Source organism: Sus scrofa, chromosome 8 (assembly GCF_000003025.6).
Source record: "Sus scrofa isolate TJ Tabasco breed Duroc chromosome 8, Sscrofa11.1, whole genome shotgun sequence".
Taxonomy (NCBI): domain Eukaryota; kingdom Metazoa; phylum Chordata; class Mammalia; order Artiodactyla; family Suidae; genus Sus; species Sus scrofa.
Genome location: NC_010450.4, coordinates 61,900,796 through 61,924,128, shown reverse-complemented (window position 1 = coordinate 61,924,128; position 23,333 = coordinate 61,900,796). Strand labels below are relative to the sequence as shown.

General features: G+C 35.5%; 1 long non-coding RNA gene across 1 annotated transcript in view; it reads left to right on the top strand.

The window, feature by feature from the left end:
• LOC110262111 overlaps window positions 11,220-23,333 on the top strand; it is a 127,019-nt gene continuing 114,905 nt past the window's right edge. The window contains exon 1 of the long non-coding RNA XR_002346688.1: window positions 11,220-11,296. This is a non-coding gene — a long non-coding RNA (uncharacterized LOC110262111). The remainder of the gene's footprint in view (window positions 11,297-23,333) is intronic.

Here is a 23,333-nt window from a genome sequence, read left to right as displayed (position 1 = left end):
AGTATTTAATCTCATTAAGTATTTTTGGCAACAGTGAGTAAGTTTGAATTTTTACAATGTTCTAGACAATCTCTTAAATCAGGTTTGGCAAACTTTTTTTTTTTTAAAGGCCATACAGTAAATATTTTAGACTCCAAGACCATTCAGTCTCTGACATGTACTGTAATCTGAAATTAGAGCAGGAAAGCAGCCATAAATAATACTTAAATGAGTAGATGTTCCTGTGTTCCAGTGAAACTTTACAAAATCTGTGCAGCTCTGGACTTAGTCTGTGAGTTGTACTTCGCTTATCCCTGTACTAAATAATTAAGATATTAATATATTCTGTGCTTAAAAATATTATGGGTATTTTTGTTATTCAAATTGTAAAGTAATTTTACTAGAATGAAAGTCAAACTGAATTTATTGCGCATCTACAGTAGTTTTCTAGAAATCAAAATAATCTTGAATGTGTCTTATTCTACCTCCTTTCTTTGGTGCCACGTGGCCCACTTACACTAATTATAATATTTATTTGTGACGGCAGTGTAATGAGTTATCTGCCTTTTGGCGTTTCATTTGTTTTCGAAACTAAGTGATTATGTATTGTGTAAAGAAATTATGCTCCCTGAAACACCTTCCAATGTCTTTACTTACAGAAAGAATTTTTCCTTTTGTCTTCTCTTTCTAAGAGACTTATTTTGTTGTTGTTAAATACACTGTTAAGCTTTCTCATTGCAAAGTTTCACCTTTTGGATAGCTGGTACTTAGAACATGAATTTTAACTTAAAAATTTATTATACATTTTCAAGTATTTATTTTCTAAAGACATAAACAAAAATATAAGTTTATAGGAAACATTCTTGTTTAATATTCATTATGGTTTTTCAAATTATTTGTCAAAAGGACTCTTTACAACTTCCTTTAAACTCCATGATTTAGAAGTAAATGGAAAATATAATATTCATAAAATCTCCAAATGGTATAATTTTATTTAAAGGCTTATGATTATGTTACGAACTACATTTAATAACAGAGATCTTGACCTGTAATGCTTACAGTGAAAATGCAGATTTATAAGATTACATTTTGAGGGAATTTCCTGGTGGGACAGTGGGTTAAGGATCCAGCATTGTCACTGCTGTGGCTCCGGTAGCTGCAGTGGCATGAGTTCTGGCCTGGGAACTTGATGCTGTGGGCCTGACTAAAAATAAAAATATTATATTTTGAGAAACTAGGTAGTTCTAACACAATTGCTAATTTTTAATATTATGACTACTGTAGTTAACATTGGCACAAACAACTTTTCTACCACTGAATTGCTCAACATTTAAAGACTATATTTTAATATGTAAAATATTTTTCAACGTTGCCTGTGATTTAGTTTAAAAAACAAATTCACAAGTGGAAATTTTCATTTTGCAAATGATAAAATGCAATGATAATTTTTCCAGTTACATATCAAAAGCACAGCCAAGACTTACATCAGCCTTAAGTCCTCTACCCTCTGGCTCGTTCATCTTGCTACACTATCAAAAGGTACAATGAACTTTTCATTATCATAGTCAAAAGATTTGCTTTCCTAAGGGATGATAAAATTCAGTGGTGGCCTTGTATTCATGAAGAGAAATTGGATATTGTAGGAGGCCACAATCCACAAATACCTACCACTATAAGAAGTAACAATTAGCATTTATGCTACAACATTAGGCTCACTCTGTAAAAATGAAAATGCTCTTGGATAGTGCTATTTATTCTAGGGAGCATATGGTTCCTAGTGTTTGTAGTACTGTTGCCTAAAGCTGCTTTATATTTGTCAGCATTTTTATTGACACCCTGCATAATACCTCTTGTGGCAACAGGCAGATGGACTTATGCTGAATTTCTGGACACCTGTCACAAGCACAAATGTTAGCTTGTCAAAAATTTAGGCAAACTTCAGGACCAAAGATTCTGCAGTCTAGTAGCTCTTGTCATTAAAACATCCTGGAAAACTTGCTGAAGCAAAAACAAATAAAAGTGTCCACAGCAATAGAAAAAAGGGTCTGAGTTATGTGACAATATGGAGATAATTGTCATCTAATACAATGTTACTAGAATAGGCAAAACAATAAAGAGGTAGACATATTTGGCATCAATTATCAGAAAGGAGGAAAACCATAGTAAGAAAGTTAAGAAAAAGAAGACACTTCATATCTCATTCCTCTCACCCCTGGTACAGAAATATGAAGCCTGCATTTACTTGAATCCAGTGCACTTAGTTTGTAAGAATATATTTCTGACTCACCAGAGTAATTTCTAGGAACCTAAGCTTTTCTTTGGGGGCATCTATTTAGGAAATTCAAATGCTACTTTCTGTCACATCAGTGGCTAAAAGAAAATGTATGATTGCACATTATAACAAGAAGTGAGACTAAAAGATCCCTGGATAGTAGTTTTTCTGCCCTGTCACTGGTATATGGAGAGTACAAGTGCTTCTCGAAATCTGAGAATAAGTAATGGAACAAGAGATGCTCTACATCTCGCAAGTTTATAGTCGTGATAAATTAACCCCTGCTAGATTCCTGTTATAGGCTGCACACAAAAACGTGGAATCCAATTTTAGATAAGAGAATTCTCTGAGAGAAGGAGCATGGTCAGAAAGGGACTAAGAGCCCTCCACGATGGTGGATAAATTCATCATTTCCAGAGGTCATTTTTGTGTCGCTAAAATACTTTAAAAATTGGAAGGGAACACGAATTTTAGGATTTTTAAAGAAAGCCTTTTAATTTTCTTACTGTCAGAAAGCAAATAAAGCCATAGAAATTTCTCTTTTTTACTCTCTGTAAAATAATAGACCACAAATAAGTTATCACAATGTAGAGCAGATTGAAAAGACAAAATCTTTTTTTGAATTATTTTTATTTATTTTTTATTACTCAATGAATTTTATTACCTTTATAGTTGTACAATGATCATCACAACCAAATTTTATAGCATTTCCATCCCAAACCCTCAGTGCACCCCCTCAACCCCCAACCTGTCTCATTTGGAAACCATAAGTTTTTCAAAGTCTGTGAGTCAGTATCTGTTCTGCAAAGAAGTTCATTGTGTCCTTGTTTAGATTCCACATGTAAGTAATAGCATTTGATGTTGGTGTCTCATTGTCTGATTGACTTCACTTAGCACGATAATTTCCAGGTCCATCCATGTTGCTGCAAATGCCGTTGTTTTCAAGGTTAATTTGGTGGGGAGGGGGGCATTTAGGGCCACACCCACAGCATGTGGAGATTCCCAGGCTAGAGGTCTAATTGGAGTTACAGCTGCTGGCCCACCCATACACACAGTAACAAAGAATCCAAGCCATGTCTGCAACCTACACCACAAATCATGGCAATGCCAGATCCCTAACCCACTGAACGAGGCCAGGGATCGAACCTACAACCTTATGGTTCCTAGTCGGATTCATTTCCACTGTACCACAACGGGAACCCCAGAAAAGACAAAAGAAAATCTTAAGAAGAAATGAGACCAAGCAATAATAAAAAAAGCCAGCAGAGTCTAAAATTTTAGGAGCAGAATTGAATTAAATGTTAAAAACCAATAGAAAGCAAACTTGAGACCAGAAAAGTGCAATCTGTATTTCAAAGAGCAAATAAAAGATGACTTTTGATGTTTAATAGAAAATGACAAAGTCAAAATTATAAGTGATGACAAGTGATATGTATATACAAAGTAGAAATCTAATTCTCAAGAGACATTGGCAAATAATCTTGAACAAATAGCAGGAAAGTAATAATCAAAACTTTATTAGAGAAAAATAAAATACATGAGCTGAAATGACAAACAATATGTGGGAAAAATACTTGAAATACAAATGACGAATAAGTACTAATAACCATAATTTAAATTACTCTCATCCATATGTCTAACTGCAATCACTTAAATTCCTTCTGAAACAAAAATATCAAAACAGAGTAATTCAGTAAGATTAAAGCATCGGCAAGGCAAGTAAGTGCAAATTAAAGCAACGTTAGAATAGTATTTTTAATTTATAATATCGTAGACTGTTGAAATGCAATGATGGTATTCAGTCACATCCTTCAGGTTTTTATTATGTAGGAGAAAGCACAGTGAATTCGATTGCTTTCAAAGATGTTTCCAAGGTGAGGGGAATATTTAGGAAAAGCACATGGGTAAGTGGAGAGTCCTGGAGAGAATAACGCAGGAGGCTACTTCCACATACCGTTCTGAAGATGTAATGTGAAGGATGAGAGAGGACTTATCTGACTGGATATCTATGGATATGCATATAACAGAAAGAAAGAGAGGGAATATATTAAGAGTTTTATAAGTAAAGTGGGCCACCTGAAAGAGGCTGTGCCTTTTGAACAAAGTAAACATAACATAGCAAGCAAGGCAAGCCTGCCAGGAAGGAACGAGGGGAAAAAAAATACCTCAAACTTGCCTAACACCCTCTCTCTAACATCATCTCTTGGTTTCCACAGATTTTACTCTTTTTCATGATGTTTCATAAAGTCCATTTATAGTGTAACCCATATGTCTGTGTGTTTTGAATTCTTCAGGAGAAAAACTCTGCAACAGATTTAGATGATCTGGCAGGGTGCTCTGACACTGGGATACATGACACAGCAGATCTGATGGTGGATAAAAAGCTGGTGACAAATAGGAATGCCATAGGAAGGGCCCCATAAGTAAACTATAATGCATACACTAAGGATCTTCAAGAAAATAGAAGCCATATGATGCAGGAATTTGTTATTTATTTTTTATTTCGTTTTGAGAAGACTACTCTGCATTAATATTGTGCCTAGTAGAGACTTAATGCTTTATCATGGACCTTAAAACTACCAATTAATCCAACTGTACATCTTGGACTCAGTGTCTGAGCCATCAAGCTATACATTTGAATGCATTAGTAGCACTCTATTATAAAGTCCAAAATGTAAATAAAGCAGTATACAAGGTAGCAAGTGCTAGAGTCATAGCTAAGTTGCATGAGGAAGGGTCTCAGATGCTTATGAAACATCAACCCATAATGCTTCATGGAGCTTTCCCTACGATTGCTTTGCTGAAGAAGAAAATGGTTATCAGATCTAGTTTACAGATAGTGCTAATAAGCATGCAGTTACAATCTGAACGGGGACAACTGCAAGGAAATCCTCTAAGTAGGATAAACTTTAAACTCCATGCCTCCTGGCTGACTTTGAGAGAGAGCTGAGCAGTAATGAAATCTACATTAAGTCATGAAATGAGCCCAGTAGTTTGAATAGTCAAGGACTTGGAAGGAGCAAGATTGGAGACTTGATGACAAAGAGGTTGGGGAAAGAATAACATGAATGGACCCCTAACTTTGGCAAATCGAAGATGTTTGTTTCCCAAAATAAGTGCACATCAAAATAAATCATACAAAAAGGAAGTCTCCCAATTATTGGGTTATCAAGATAGCCTAGTTTGTGGGAGCCAGCAATCTTCCACAGCTGCTCTTGTCTTTAAGAGACATATTACAGTATGTTGACAAAAACAGAAGGAGGTTTTATTTGAGTCCAACAACAATAATTTGCATTCAACCGGGCTGATCTGGTCATAGCTAACAGCAGAAACTACAATGAGTTCTAGGTGCGGCACTATTCCACAGAGGAGACAGCAAGTCAGATGAAAGCAAGTTGATTACATTGAACTATTTAGTTCATGTAATCTTAACTATTTAGTATCATGACATCTTAACTTTTGTTAGAAGATGCTTATTTTCTTCTTTTTGAAACAATTTAACATCATTTTTGAGTTGTAATTCACATACCACATAATTCCCCAAAGTGTGCCATTCAGTGATTTTGGTATACTCACATGGTTGTGTTGCAAAAATCACAATCCAAATGTGGAATATTTATATACCCACCAGAAGCATTTGTTCTAATTTCTGAACATCCATGTCAACACTTGTTCTTGTCTTTCTTCTATTATAGCCATCCCATGGATGTGAAATGGAATCTCACTGTGATTTCTTTTTTTTTTTTTTTTTTTTTTTTTTGCTTTTTTAGGGCCCCAGCCAAGACATATGGAGGGTCCCAGGCTAGGGGTCTAATCAGAGCTACAGTTTCCGGCCCACGCCTCAGACACACAGGATCCAAGCTGTGTATGCGACCTATACCATAGCTCACAGCAACACCGGATCCCCAACCCACTAAGCAAGGCCAGGGATCGAACCCATAACCTCATGGTCACTAGTCAGATTCGTTTCTGCTGCACCACAACGGGAACTCCTCATTGTGATTTTGATTTGTATTTCCTTAATAACTAATCACATTGGGCATTTTTTCATGTGCTTATTGGCCATTTTTGTATCCTCTGGAAAAAATGTCTATTACCATCTTCTAACCATTTAAAAAATTGTGTTAAAAGTTTACTACATATTCTGGATAGGATTGTTTAATAGATATTTATTCTAAAAAATTTTCTTCCATTTCGTGGTTTGTCCTTTCACTTTCTTTTAAATTAAAATTTTATTACTATTATAGTTAGTTGATTTACAATGTTTCTTCAAGTTCTGTTGTATAGCAAAGTGACCTAATCGTACACATTTTCCTGTGCTGTACAGTAAGGCCCCATTGCCCATCCATTCCAAATATAACAGTTTGTATCCAAGAAACCTCCCAAATGCCCATCCATCCTACTCCCTCCACTTTCCCCTGGAGGGAGCTTTACAATCATTGTTTTAAGGACTTTACAATCATTATGTCCTTTCACTTTCTTACCATTATCCTATCAAAAGTTTTCTTAAAAACTTGATGCATTCATAATTATGTATTTTTTATTTGCTGTGCTCTAGATATCATATCAAAGAAACCAGCACCAAATTCCAAGCCACTTTTATTTTTACTGATTTATTTAAAGAGTTTTTTTTATTTTTAGCTCTTACATTTAAGCCTTTGACCCATTTTGATTTAATTATTGTAAATAGTGTGAAGTGGGGATCTAACTTCATTTTTTTTTTGGAAAACCATTATGCAGGTATATCAGCATTGTTTACTGAAAAGACTATTCTTTCTCCCATTTAATTCCCTTGTCCCGCTTGTCAAAAAGCAATTGACTATAGATATGCATGTTTATTTCCAGACTCTAATTTGTATTCTATTAATTTATATGTCTTTCTTTAAGCCTGTATCACAAAGTATGGATTATTATAGCTTGGAAGTAGGTTTTGAATTCAGGATCTATAAGACCTTCAGCTTCTTCTTTTTCAAAAACGATTTTGGCTAGTCTAGGTTCCTTTCATTTCCATATGAATTTTAGGATCGAATTATAAATATCTGGGGAAAAAAAAGCACTAGTCTAGATTTTGATTAGGGATTGAATTGGTAGATTAGTTTAGAGAATAGTGAAATTTTAAAAATACTGTCTTGAGTCATCAACAGGGTATGTTTCTAATTTTTTAAACTTCTAAACATTTCAGATGATTTTTTTTTTCTTAGAGTTAACTTGCTTAAACCAATTCTACAAAGGCTAGTTCTTCTGTAGTGTGTAGCCTTTTATATCTATGCCCAGATGTCCCCCTTCCCCTGCCCCTGTTTTTAGCATTTAGCCTGTTTATCTATGGTTCCCTCCAGAGTTGGTATAAGCCACTAATTGGTCTAATTTTGTGTTTCAGCCCTTTAGGTGTCAGCCCCTTGTTGATGAAGTTGCGTGTATCTTGGAAAATGCTTTTAAGGTTCCTTGACATCCTGCTTTGGTTGCTCCTGAGTAGGTGCAGCCCAACATATATACACAGCTTTTCTGAGCCCCAGTGTTGACTATGATCACAAAAAGGCTTTTCTTAGTTGTCTTCCCTGTGGTTCTCCCTATTAAATTTCTGTTTCTCTGCTACTTGGCTTGTGTCGTGGAGCTAATAGAGCCACTGAATTGCTTTCCACTAAGACCTTAATAGTTTTTTATAACATGCTTAGGCCTGGCGTTCTCCACTCTCTGGTCCAAATAAAATCAATCTTCTCAGGCAGAGCTATGAGATGCCCCATCCTGTGACTTGCCTCTCCACTGTGCAGAATCCCTACACTACTGGACCAGAGGTGAGATCAGGAACCTGCTTTTTCTGGAAACATACCTTTGCTTTATGAGTGGGCGCTGGGACTTGGGGAGTAGCAAAACTTGGCCTTTGAACCTCTGCCTCATGGGGGAGAGAGCTGAGGAAGAAAAATATAGAGTCCTAATATTCTCTGTCTGTGGTACCTGGAGTGGGATTTCTGCCCTGTAATTACGCACTCATTTGGGAGAAAGGAGACATGCTTCTTTCAGCCATTCCCCTGAGAATAGAGCCTCTGTAAAACAGGGGGCAAGAAATAACAGCCTGAACCTCTGGAGGGAAACTGTAGACCCAAAAGGGGAGCTTGGAGGACTGGGGAGTCCCGTATCTGTGACTACACGTGCCTGGCATAGAGTTTCCCTACCATGGAAAGATGGGAGAGGGATGTGTGATAAGACAGGAGATGGCACCTCAAAAGCCACACACTTTCACTGTCCTTGTCAAGATCTGGTAGATTTTCATTCATTAACATTTCTTTATATACCAAATCACTTCAGCTGATTTCCAGAGACTTTCAATTACTTTCCAGTATTCAGTAGTTTAATTGTTGTTTTGTTGGAATAAGATTCTGCTGAGATTTTTGCTAAATATAACTCATTATGATTCAAAGCAGTAGTATCTAGGTCAAATAATTCATTGGTCTAACTGTGTACTGAATAGAACAGGTGGCCTGAAAGAATAATGGGATAATGTTTTGAATGCTTAGTTTCAGTCCCAAGCAATAGTGAATCTGAACCGGCAACAAATAGATAAAATTATTTCTCTCATAGTCAGGTAATACAGGTCAGAAAAACAAATGTTGGATATAAGTATGTCTCATTTCAACCCAAATTATTCACTAGAACAACATAGATATGAGTGTCAGGATGTGCAGGTGTGTGTTAATAGATATGAAACATATAAACCCAATTAAATTTTTTCTATATTTTTCTCTCATTCTCTTAGTAAGAGTTGCAATAATGATTGACCATATATTTCAGTATTGAATTCTACATTTATTAAACAGGATAGCTTTTGAGATTGTAAATGAGCTAGAAGAGGAGTAAATATCAAATAGTAAAGTGGCATATAGGGTTGTGTGTGTGTCTGCCTTTATGGAAGAGTTAAGCATGACTTTGGTGATATGAGAGCTATTTACATCTTGTTAGGTGGAAATATGTCATCACTGCCTATATTAAGTCAAATGTAATATATGTAATCCCTTTTATCATATATGTCATATAGATATCATTACATATAAGATATATATAAGGAGATACACATATGCCCTGAGTTTGTGAGGAAGTGGAATGTGCTGTGTTACCTGGTCAGCTCAGTATTATCCCAACCTAATTTTTCCACTGTGAAGGAGAAGCCTGGTATAGATCTCTCAGAATCTCTTTACCTGTGTATTTTGGGTTAGAACTGGCCAATAAGAGGAACCCACATGATAATTGGAAGGTGGATAAGATGGGAAACTATTATTTTTCGAGGTTGTTGTGGTAACGTAAGATGGCTCTGCAGACTTCTCCGTGACTTTTTAATTCTCTACCATGATACCTAGAGGTGTCAGATTAGCAGTTTTCTCTGAAGAGTTTGTGCTTTGATATTTTAAAGTACAACAAAGGCTTTACAGCCCTCTCTGCTTGCTCCTGTTTCACAGTGGGAGACTTCAGCAGTGCTCCTCAGACCTTTCAATAACAGCAGTTTCTCACATGCCTCAGCTGTCCTTTCACATGTTTCTAGCCTAGTTCTGTTTACATCTGTGTAAGCCCTTATTCCTGCATATGTCCTCTTTATTCCCTAACACATGCAGGCGGAAAGACCATGCATGCCCAATGTAATAGAAGTGTAACCAAGTGTTAAAATTTTCAGCTATCTCCAAATTTATCTTTACTAAAAGTGTTTGGGTAACACACTGATCAATTTGAAAATCATTTAATGCAAGGGTTTTAAAAAATATCTTGTAATATACAGACATATATATTATATTCATACTCATATATACATATTGTATTATGGTTAATATAGCATTTTTTTTTACAGAAAATAATGTTACCATTGAATTTAATTTAAGGAAAAAGATTTGGTGCCCTAATCCAGATTCCCTTTCACATCTAACTGACTGGACACTCCTGAACACCTTCTGTTCCATCTGTGCACTATGGCCCCCTCCACAGAAAAGGAGTGGGGAACTGAGAATGATTAAGTACTTAGAAACTGATTAATGAGACATGTGTTTTTAATTTGAGAGCAATATTTAGGTGTTAAATGTATGTGTGTCTTAAGGCTGAACTTTTTTATACATGGGTGGCTGCGGATTGATGGGCAAGGGTAGGGAAATGTGTGGGACTTTAAATTTTGAAAGTTACTTTTTTTCTCTAGAATTTCTAAGTTAGGTAATAGTCCATTAGAGAGATTCCAGTGTTTGGAGGCCAAGGCGAAGCATTGGTAACAATGCCAACTCACACTGCTGAGGAATGGCTAAAAAATGGGAACAAGTTAGATGGGAACCAAGTTGCATACAAGTTTGTGAGTCCACGAAGCGTGGAAAGTGGATCTTGACCAATGAATGGTTCGGTGAGGCCATTATCTTAATGCAGCTTCCTTCCCTTCCATCAATGTCGTGATCCTTCCCACATACATACCTCTAGTTCTTCCTTGTTTGCCGCAATAGAACCGATACAAGGTAATCAACCTTATTTACTTGAAGCATATAATTTTTGTTCCTTTTAAGGTAATTCAGTGTAAATCCTTTGCCAAATTTCTAGTAAGCATCATGAAAAAAAAAATTGTAAATTCTTGTACACTCCAGTGGAGGTTTCCAGTTGCCTGACACCTAAGCTCGATCACCAAGGCTGGGAGTAGATCAGTGGTTATTAAGCAGCAGAACAATCTACCTGGCGGTGATTTCTAAACTGGCTAAATCTGTAAACTTTCTGTATTCTTGGTTTTAACACGGTTTACTTTGAAGCCAGTTGTTTTTAAGTGAGCAATAGTCAATCTACATACAAGTGTTTTGAATTTATCAGGGATAATGAGTGACTGTGGACAGAGGCCTCTGACGGCTCAGAACTAACCATACTGCGCTCCTCCTGGGCTCTTTTAATCATGGTGGGCGGGGCGCGGCCTAGCGACTGCGTTGCTATTGGTGGAGGTTGAGGGCGGGGAAACTGATTGCAAGGAAACAGAAACTGCTACCTCCTCCCTCTTCTCCGCGTCCAGGGCGCCTCTTCCCTGCGGTGTCTGTGCCCAGCCAGGTAAGTTTCTGCCTGCTGCAGCCCCCAAAACCTTTGTCTCGCAGAGGTACAGGGGATGCCTGGTGGGACTCTGAATTCTGAGTTGGTCTCTCAGGCCTTAGTTTACTATCTGTGCAGGGGGCGCTGGATGGGGGCACTCACCCGGTCGTGCTGGCTCTGTGTGGCCTACTAAGCAGTCTCTGCCCCCAGGATTTGCATCCTAGTGGAGGTGTGACCTGGACCAGCGGCAGGCCTCTCAGGCCTCAGTCTCGTTGTCCTGGGTAGTGAACAGGTGAGTAGGGGCTTGTCAAGGGTGCACCCTCCATGGAGGGTGGGAAAAGCAGCCCCGCGGGATGCCCCAAACCGGACAGCCCACGCCTGCTGGGTAACCTGGGCCAGGACGCCTTTCCTGAGTGAGTTCCAGGTTCTTTTAGAGGCTACAGAGGAGCATCCAGGGCCCCTTCTTTTGAGAAGTTGTTTTGAACCTGCTCAGCACTCTGGCTGCGTTGAAAGGAAAGGAGATGTGTTTTGGCCTTTTGGCTTCCTTAGCCACTTCAGCAGAGGGTGCAGGCTAGGACCCCCCTCTTTTGACCCCTAACCTTGTGTTCTCTTCCCTCCCCCAGTGTACAAACCACCTTTGGGGGAGATGATGAACAAGCACAGCTAGTTAGAGGTGGATCTGAACTTGCCCCTAGAGGTAGGCACTATTTTACCCTTGGTCTTCCAAGAAGCTCAGGTGGAGCAGTTGCTGCTCTGATGAGGGCCCTCTCCCAACTGCCCATTCCCTCTCTTGCTGAAAGCACTTTCAACTCTGTTTAGGGTGGAGCTGGCACCCAGCCATGGGGCCTCTGTCTGGTTACTGCTCTCTGAGTGGCAGTGGCTTTGCTCTGCTACAAGAGGAGGCTTTGCTGGGCTCCCTGCTTCTTTGAGGTTTCCAGTGCTCAAATATGAAGGGATGTTTGCACAACTGGGATGTAACTCTTTAAGTGCTAAAACACAAGTTGTTGTTGGATGGAGAGAATCTCTGAAATATTATCTCCATGTCTTCTTCCTCAGCTGCTGCTTCTTTGATGTTGGGTGGGGAGGAGATGGTGGTAAAGCCTCCCAGGGCCCACCTCTGGGTTCATTGGCCAGTCTGCAGAGGGACCCAGGGAATGGGATTTGATTTCTGAGATGCGGGTGGGTACTGAAAGTCCCTGTTTTCTCTCCTTGGATCTTTTGGAAAATAACTTCATTGTGATATTATTCATGTACCATAAAATTCACTATTTAAAAAGAAAGTCTTTTGACGTGACCCAGTTTATTACTAGACTGACATAAGTTACTCACCCAACTCTAAAAGTTGCATCAAAATGTAGTAAAGTGAAAACTTATGGATATTAAAGTTGACTTAAGAAATTCCCATGTCTGGAGAATTTTTTGGTGTTATTGATGGATGAACAATCTTTGGAAAATGTGATTATATCCAAGATAATCAAGTCACAAGTCAATGGTGAGTTTATGAGAACAGAACTTTTTGAAGCATTTCCACTAACACAGTTGGATACTTTTTTATTCTATTCCCTAAAAATTTCACTAGACAATGCAAATAGATAAAGCACTCAACCTCCTTAGGCAAATCCAGCTTCTAAACTGGGATGGCTTTAAGATCTATACCTGCTAATACAATTCTGAGTAAAGTTCAAAATTATAATTTGTGTGTTGGTGAAACATACTATTATGATTACTAGCCAGGATTATGAATATCCTAAGTAATAGCTGGGCTTGGTCTTTTTGAATGCTGTTTCCTGCAGAGATGTGTTTAGAAAAGGCTTCAACTTGAAAAGTCTTTAGTTCAAGGCATTTCTTTATTGATTATTTTTATGGATCCCAAGAGTAACCATTTTACCTCTGATCTTTGTAGTTTAGCTGGAACATGGGTTATGTGTTCATTATGTATGACATTTACATGGATAATAGCCAATTTCTTACCTCCAACTTTATTAGCCTGGATTGCTCATTTCCATCTCTTCTTTACAAACCTGCATGGTTAATGCTTTTACGTAAAATGTAAGTCTGATTATCTCAGACTTAAAATGTTCCCTATCTAACTCATGTCATCATGTGAATGTCAAAAAAGCATCTTAACATGTTAAAAATGAAACTTTCCCCCCTTATGTGAAATACGGTACTTTCAAAGTTTCATTTATTATTAGAAATTAATTAATGTGTGCCAGTAGTTTAGTCCAAAATCTGGAAGTATTTTTGATTTTTTTTCTTTCTAAACATTGCCCATTCAAACTGTCAGCAAATTTGGTTGGCTCTATCTTCAAGGTACATTTGTAAATGACTACTGTTACTGTCACTGCCTAGAGCTGGCCTGAGTCGCCATCATCTCCTACCTGCATTGTGTTAATGGCCTCCTAACTGGTCTTCTTTCAGTATTGCTCACCTTCATTCTAGCCTCCACAGCTCCTGTCAAAATGTATGGTACTCTTTTGTATTAAAAGCAGCAGATCTTCACGTTTCACTTCCAGAAGCACCAGGCTCTAAGTTCACATTCGGTCTTACCTGTCTTCCCCACTGTCTTGTTTCCTACTTGCCCTCACTTGTCATTATTTGACCACTGCCACTATTCTTCTTGAGCCTTCTTAGTCTCTTTGCCTTTCCTTAGATGTACCAGATACTCTACTTTCCTAAGGCTTTTGCCCTTCTTAGCATACTTCATCTAAAAAGTATGTTCCCTCACCTCCATCCAGTCTTTACTCAAAATTGGCATTTTTTTCACTGAAAAATTCTCTGTCCCCCATATTTAATAATAAATACTTCCCACTCCTGCCATGCCTTATCAGACTTTCCACTTCAGTTTTCTCCACAGCACATAACACTACCTAAAGTCACACATATTTTACTTTTATTGTATTATCTCTCCCACTAAAATATAAGCTCCATGAAGAATGTCTGGTACAAAATGTGTTAAGTGAATATCCATCAATGAATAAACTAATGAAATATATTAAAAAATCTTGACTCAGTGCAATGAAAATGTACTTCCTATTTGACAATAGTGTGTAAAATTAAGAGCTATTAATATGGATCCCATATTACCACACTAAAAATTTATCAGTGCTTATATTATAGAATTTGTAGTGATTTTTGTTTGTTTTTAATTACATTAATAAAACTGCATCATTAGGCAGTACATGATACCTACAAAACGTTCCAGCAGCTTAGACAATATAAAAAAGCCTAGAGAGCCTCCAGTATAATTCACAGATCCATTACCTTAAAATTACGTCACTGTGTCTGGGGTTTTAAAATTGTTAAAAAAAAAAAAAAAATTCCTCTTGACAAAACTAGCAATTACACTACTTTTTAGATAGAAAATTAATTGTAAGTTCATATTCAAATTAGTTTATACATAATTTGCATAAAAGAGGCTTTTAAATAAACACTGTGACCAGACATTGAAATGTTGATATTTAATTTAGGCCTTTATCATTAAGAAGCATAAAAAGCTACTCAGTATAAGAACACTAAATTTAAGAAAGAAAACTATGCTACAACTAACTACAAGTTTGGATAGTTTACCAAGGCTTATGGGAAGACAGAGCACTTGCAGTTGTATGCAACAGGCAAGCTTTCTGTAGAGCAAGGGTGTAAGTAGTAGACTTTTGGGATTTTCATAATAGTTTTATTACTTAAAAGTAAGACTGGAAGTTCAGAGTATCCTAATATAAGCTTGACTCTGAATTGCTAAAAGCTCCTACTATTTCGTAGAGCTGCTTGAGGAGAATCACATTGCCAATTAGACAAACAACTTAAAACTGAGGAGGAAAATTATACCCATTTGGTTGAATGTATTGATTAATTTTATTTCGCAAACTTTTTTTTAATTTATTTTTTTTCTGCTGTACAGCATGGGGACCAAGTTACACTTACATGTGTACATTTTTTCCCCACCCTTTGTTCTGTTGTGATATAAGTATCTAGACATAATTCTTAATGCTACTCAGGATCTCATGAGATCCTGAAAACAGTATCTTGAATCAGGCATTGGGTCTGCTTGACCATTGTCTCTGACAGACACCTACTGCCTCCTGCTGTTGAAAAATGTTTTTATCAGCTCTATTTTTCTTTTCTTTTCTTTTTTTTTTTCCATTGGAACAAATCAAGCATTCTTACTTCTTTCTGTGTCTTTTTTTTTTTTTTTTTAACCTTCTAATGAGACAGAAATCAGCAGATTTGAACTTGGTATCAAAAGAAAATTATGTTCAAATCTTAATTGTACTGTATATTACTTTTCATTAAAATAAATGAAAATACTCCATAGTGTGACTACTCTAAGACCTAACGCAGTTTATAATTTTGAGAGGATAAAACAGAGTTTCAGAGATCATTTAAGAATTTCGTTTTTTGATGCAAATTCTCAATAGCGATCATAACATTATTTGAGACACAAATACTAATAGAAAACAATTTCCCCCCTGGAAAAACTGTGTCAGATTCCTCTCAAGATATGATACTGTTTTTGATTTGTTTAAAATATTTAGTCTTGGTGGGCTATAAAGCCCTTTTTAAAATATAAATATTTAGTTGAGTTCCTTTTTCAAGGACAGTCAGTTTTTATTACCAACTATTATAATGAATTTCTGTAAAAATTCAATAAAAATAGGAATGTTTGAGTTTTTTTAACATCTCGAAGAAGAGCTACAAAATTCATATAATTTATCGTCTAACAAAATAATCTTTTATGGTGTAGATACTAATGTTTACCAACTGAAGTGTTATAAAATTATGCTTTATCATTTCAGAATTACTTTATCAAAGAGATAACATGTAAATTTAAAAGAAAATAGTATTTAAATTATCTTCGTGTATTCTTTATTTTAATATATAAAATTTTTATATTTTGAAATATATAATTTTCGTATATAAAAATACTTTTCTAATATATGGTGATTCTTATAAATTAAGAGCAAAACATTAAATAGTGTATGGAACTGGGAAGTTGGAAATCATCAATAAGTGAGAAAATATAATTTCATAGTCTCATATCCCTCATTGCTGTGAAAATATGCCTTGTTCTTAAATATTGCAGATTGATTTTTCTGCTTTTTAAAATTTATGTGATAGGGTATTATTGCCCCACTTTTCCTAAATTTGTATAATATAATGCTAATCATATCAAAGAGCAAATGAAAACTGTGGATCAAAATTCTTAATTTCAGAGAGAGAGAGAGATTATGACACTCCATTTGAATACTGTGTCCAGTTATGGCACAGTTGGCTCAAGGCAGGAAAGAAAAGTTTATAAAATTTACACATGACTGTCAAGGGTTTATCTTTGTAGATCTGAGGGCATGTCTCAGAGTATGAGAATTTGATAAATTAGAATGTCAGATTACTAGTAAGTAATTACTTTTAGGAGTTCCCATCGTGCCTCATTGGTTAGTGAACCTGACTAGCATCCATGTGGACACAGGTTTGATCCCTGACCTTGCTCAGTGGGTTAAGGATCTGGCGTTGCCGTTAACTGTAGTGTAGGTCACAGACACTGATCAGATCTGGCCTTGCTGTGGCTGTGGCATAGGCCGGCGCCTACAATTCCAATTCTACCCCTAGCTTGGGAACCTCTACATGCCACGGGTGTGGCCTAAAGGACCAAAAGACCAAAAAAAAAAAAAAAAACCAAAGCCCCAACTACTTTTAGCATTTTGATATAAAAAGGCTGTAATATAAGAGGAGGCGACCTTAGAAACAAAGATTGAATTGACATGTTTAATTTCATATGTTCTTGTGTTCTATATATAGCAGAAGACATAAAGAAGCAATTTTTTGGGTATTTACAGGCCTATGAATTGTGGAATTTTAATAGATCAGCATCAATACTTATAGCTTCAGTAGAAAGGCAACCATCCAAAAATGCAAACACATCTTCGTAGATAAGAATGAGGATTCTCTGCGCCAGTGCTCTAGATTAGACCCCTGGCTCCAATTTCACCAGTTATGTTTCATGGACACGTTCAGAAACATTTTTCCCAGGTATTTTTTTCCTGTAAAATGATTATAAAAACCAGTTTTTAAGTGCATAGGTTTAATCAAAACAAAACAAAACCCTCATGAAACATACACCTTAATGGGTTTTTGTAATGGAAAATACTTTATATGCAATTGGTAAAAAAAAAAAAAAAAAAAAAAAAAAAGTGCAATGTTAAGATAAAGAATTTGTATGTGGTCCATATTAAATTTTTTACCAACATTTTAAAATTTATTTTTTTCTGTAAATGAAAGCAGCTATACTCAAAAGTGAAATACACAACAGGAAACAGTAAGTCCTAACCCACTACAGTATTTTGCATGATGCCCAGTCACCTCATGCTTCTATTTTTCCCAGTTGCTCAGGCTGACGGCACACTCTTTCCTGGATATACTAATTTCAGAGTTCCACCGGATATTATACTTTTGTCATAGCTCCATAAGTAAACAACTACAAAATGTCCTCTCTTTTTCAAATGTCTTCCCTCTTTTATTCATTTTAATGTAAAATACTATACCCTAGTATGTTGTTACTTATTAAGATTGTAACATGTCTTTTATATTCCCTGGTATAATTACTGGGTTTAGTATTGTTATTATTGGTTCTCTGGTTACAAAATTGCCTATGATTTAAGTTCTCTAGTCTTTACTTCAGATTTAATGAACGATTTTGCAGAATCTGAGATTTTGTTACAAGCCATCCATCCCATTACAGCAGAAACAGAACATAGAATAATGCTTGGAACTTAGAGGACACTTCAGAAATATTATTATTTTTGTGCTCATTCTTTCAAAGATTAGTCCAAAATCAAAAGAAAGAACAAGTAAAATATTAAGCTAGTGAACAAAGATGAACTGATTACTCTTTAAGATAGAGATTTTTTTTGTTTATGTGGTGGGTACAAAGATGAATAGGATGTAACCTCTGCCTATAAGAAGCTCACAAATTTAATCAGAGATCATGATAGTTAACACAGTAATGAAGCATGAACAAACTTCTCTGGGACAGAATGATGTGAGTGTATTCATCCTAGTCAGGTAAGAGAGGCAGGTGATACTTCATTGAGGAGCAGCCCACAAGAGGGTCTCCATTTGAATGCTGAAAAGACAAGGTATGGTTGTATAATATAATGCTAATCATATCAAAGAGCAAATGTTATTTATTTCTATTTCTAGATCAACTTACCTGCTTAAGTTACTGAACTATCTGGGATGTTTTTTTGTAATATAGTCATAGTCAGTATGTGATTATAGAGTTTCTAACTCTGAATTCATCTTTCAATACGAGTAGGTATTATTATCACTATTGTTATTTTTACCAGCTTCAGTCTTTCAATAACTACATACTTACTTAACCAGGGAATTATTCTTTATTTAAATCATAAAGTTATTAATCTGTGAATAGGTATTGGAATATATTTGATAAAAGGATGCTTAGGAACTTAATCATCCCTATGCATGAAAAATTACAAATCATTATTCATTAAAGAATTTGTTAAAATTACCCATCAATAGAGAAGTTTTATTGTTCTTAAAATCTTGATTGGGAAAATAAAAATCTAGAGTGTAATCTTTTGATGAAGTATAATCTTAGACAAATTTATACATATTTTAAAAAACTATGTGTTAGGTATAAAATACATTGGTCTGAGTATTTAACACAGAGAAGCATTTTAAAAAATTATCCAATAAAAGATAACTTTGCTTTCATTACTAGAGAATGTGAAACAGTTAAATCAAGTATAAGATATAAAGTAGGCATTTATGTTGCTTACATTTCTAAGTTTAATGTATATTTGAAATAATTACATCAACATATGGCTTCTTTAACACATTTTCAAGCTATTTGAAGGTAAACATAAGCATGCATAAATATACATATACATATGCACATTGTATAGCATACTTAGAAAATTGTACGTTGTAGAGTTGAAACCTAAGAAAATTTACTTTTTTAAATACCTATTTCTCACTTTACCTTTCTTAGGACAGTTTTACTGAGACCTTCAGATGAACTGAGCTCTATGTTTGAAAGAGGATGACAGATAATTTAGATAAGCTCCCTGATGTGAGGTTGCTAATAATTAGCAAAAAAGATATGGTATGATAACATTATTCAAGAACTTTACAGAGGTTAAGACTTATCTCTTAGGATAAATAAGTTTCCAACAGAATGGAGAGGGCAAGTGAGGCCATTCTTGCATTTCATTTTGCTGTAATAAAAGTTTTCTTTCTGTATACTATAATATCTGAAAAATATATGTGCGTTTGTGGGGGCTATGTGTGTGTGTGCTTATATATCAATATATAGATATACATATGTCATAATACAGAAAGCATTATTTGTACTTCCAATGAGCTCAGTGTTATTTACGAACTTCAATTTAGTGAAAGGAAAATACTGTATTATAATTTATAACCATATTATATTTATTTGTAATTTTATTAATAGTATAAGGATATATTACTTGTTACTTAATCTTCACTAGGAATTTATTATGTACCAAGGTCCTATGCAGATGACCTTTTAAATTCCATTTAAATGAATCAATCATAGAGTGATATAAACGTAAATACAGTAGCACAGAAGATGGTGGTAATTATTCTGAAGAGTGGAAAAGGAATATTTCACATATTGGATAAAAACTAAAACCAGGTATTGAGGATGGGGAGGATTCCTCCCAGTTGAGGAAAGTTATTTCTGAAAGAGGGAATAGTTTGAGCAAAAATGGGGATATTTGAAAATGAATGAATTATTAAAACTTGGTCAAGAAAGATATGAGTGGAGGCTGGAATATAATGTTCTAAAGTTGATGTGAGAAGAGAGGATATGGTAATAATGATAATCAGTTTGAAGATGGTTAAACATTTTATTCTCATAAACATTTTATTCTCATGATATAAATCATTATAGACATACATATTTACAAAGATACTTAATATTCTTTTCCCATAAAGGGAAAAAAAGCAAAGGTCAGTGGAAAAAGTAAAGAGAGGATAAAAAAGGAAGGACAAAAGTGAGAGGAGGAAAGAAGACAGAATAGAGGAAGGAAGAAGGAATTGATCAAAATGATCAATAAAGGGAAATGTTTGCATAGGTAAAATAGTAGGAAGTCATTAAGAGGAATTTTTTGAAGTGTGAACAAACACAGAAAATGAATTCAGTATAAAGTAGAAAATTTCCAATGGGCATGTGGATTGTAATTGCAACTTTAGAGTAATAAGAGTCAATTAGCATGTTGAAAATTATACTGGGTGGTAGTAGTCTGACTATTTTAGATTTAAGTTACATTTTCCCATACTTGGGAAACATAGCAGTAGCAGTAATTGATGAGAGAAGCAGCATAGGGAGAAACTATTAAGAAAAGAAATTCAGTTTGCCAGGGCAGCAAATGAAGGGATGAACCTTGAATAGAATATTCTTATATTTTAATGTATTTATATCAATATGTTAAATTTTAAGTTTTTATATTACAATGAAATTCACATTTTATCAAAGTAAAAGAAAAAGAAAATGAAGGTTTCCTATAATATATCACTAGGGATATCACTAGGGCCACCACAGTATTTGGATATATCCTTATAGCTATTAAAATATATATAAATAAAATATGTAATATATATTATATATTAAAGGGGATCTTTTTTTTCTTTTTTGTCTTTTTAGGGCCACACTTGTGGCATATGGAGTTTCGCAGGTTAGGGGTGGAATCGGAGCTGCACCTGCCAGCCTACACCACAGCCACTCCAGATTCAAGCTGCACCTGCGACCTACACCACATCTCACGGCAATGCTGGATCCTTAACCCACTGATGAAGGCCAAGGATCAAACCTGCATCCTCATAGATACTAGTCAGATTTGTTTCTGTTGAGCCACGGAAGGAACTCCTAAAGGGGATCATATTATTAATGCTAGTTTTTAATCCTCAAAGAAGACTTTTTCAAATTTTATAGGAAACTGAACCTAAGTGTCCAGCTCAGTTACTTTTCACAGATTGAATGGCAGCATAAAACCAGTATCCAGATTAAGGAAGAGATACTACCAGTACACAAGTAGCCCTCTTATAACCTTCAACTTAAAACTGCCAGTCTCCTCCTAGAGAACCAGTATTTCAATTTTTTTTTGTGGAATATGTTAACTTTTGTACCTTATATAGACTTAGAGAATGTATATGCTTTTTTATCTTAGTGCTTTAACTGTCCTATATGCTTGTGAGATACATACATATTGTTGCATGTGGTTCTAGGGCATTCATCCCCATTATTTTATAATACTCCTGCAAGTGATTAAATTGCAGTTTATATACCCGTATTTTTCATCCTGTTGTGCCGATATAACAATTCATATTCCTGTCATTTGAGCATATATGTACCTGTTCTGTAGGCTGTATAACTTGGAATGGAGATTTTGATTCATAGAACTTGCATATGTTTAGCTTTAGCTAAACAGCCTCCCAAGATAGTTTTACCAGTTTACTCTCTTCATCACTGTATGAGAGGTCTGGTAACAGATTATCCTTGCTTTGCGTATGTTTTGTCTTTTTAAAAGTATTGGCTCTTCTAATGGGTATATGGTGATGTAATATATATATTATATAAAGTCAAGTATATATTGGGTATTTTTTAGAGCAGCTTTATGTTCACAGCGAATTTGAAACTATAGAGACTTCTCAGTACCCTCACACCACACATGAATAGCCCAACCTTCAATCCACATCTCCCACCAGAGTGGTTCATTTGTTACAACCAGTGAAGCTACACTGACTCATTGTTACATTAGGACTTATTCTTGATGTTATACCTTTTTTACGTGTGGATAAATGTATAGTGATATGTATCCACCATTTTAATATCATACAGGAAAGCTTCCCAACCATAGCTGTCCTCTGTTCTCTGCCAATTCATTCCTTCCTCTCTCATCTCTGGATATCACTGATCTTTTTGCTGACTCTGTAGTTAGGTCCTTTCTGGAATGTTATAGAGTTGAAATCGTTTAGTATATAGCCTGTACAGATCATCCTCTTTCACTTGGTAATATGCATTCAGGTTTCCTCTTTGTCTTTTCCTAGTTTGATCACTTATTTCATTTTAGCGTTGCATGGTATTCCATTGTTTGGATGTACCAAGGTTTATTTATTGTAGAAGAACATTTGGTTTTGTCAGTTTTGACAATTATTAATAAATCTGCTATAAATATCTTTGTGCAAGTTTTTGTGGATATCTTTCAACTCATTTGGCTAGAAACCAAGGCTTGAGATTGCTGGGTTTTATGGGAAGAGTGTGCTTAGTTTTGTAATAATCCACCAAACTGTTCCAAAGGGGCTGTATCATTTTGTTTTCCCACCAGCAATGTGTGAGTGTTCCTTTGCTCAACATCCTAGCTATCTTTTGGTGTTGTCAGCCTCTTGGATTTTGGCCTTTGTAACAAGTTTGTAGTTGTTGGGTTTTTTTTTCTATTTTCGTGACGATCTGTAATGTGAAGCATCTTTCCATATGATTATTTGCTGTCTGTATATCTTCTTTGGTAAAATGTCTGTTAACGTTGTTAGCCCACATTTTAATCGAGTTTATGTTTATTGCTGGGTTTAAAGTTCTAATAGGTTAAAAGAAGCTAAGATCAGAGGAGAGGCCCTTTTAATGAAATAAAAAAAAATTAACGCTAGTTGCAACAAGACTTGAAAAGAGAACAAGGTAGGAATTATACCATAAGTGACATAGTAAGTAGTTTTTAGGAATTGTTATTCTAAAATAAATGAAAAGGCATTAAATGGTTTTAAGTTGGGAGTTACATAATCACACTTGCATTTTTGGAAGAATTGCTTTGAAATAAGACTGAGTTAAAGGGATTTTACGATTAGAGCAAAGGAAAATCATTATAAGGTTTTACTGTAATTCAGTTGAGAAGAATTTTACCTTCAAATAATTTTTCACTCAGAATAGTGAAACTACTGTTTATTTTCTGCATTCACTTGGAGAGAGAAATGTTAAATAACTGATTCTTTTTCATTTTGTTACTGATTTTAATCCCCTCCATTAATA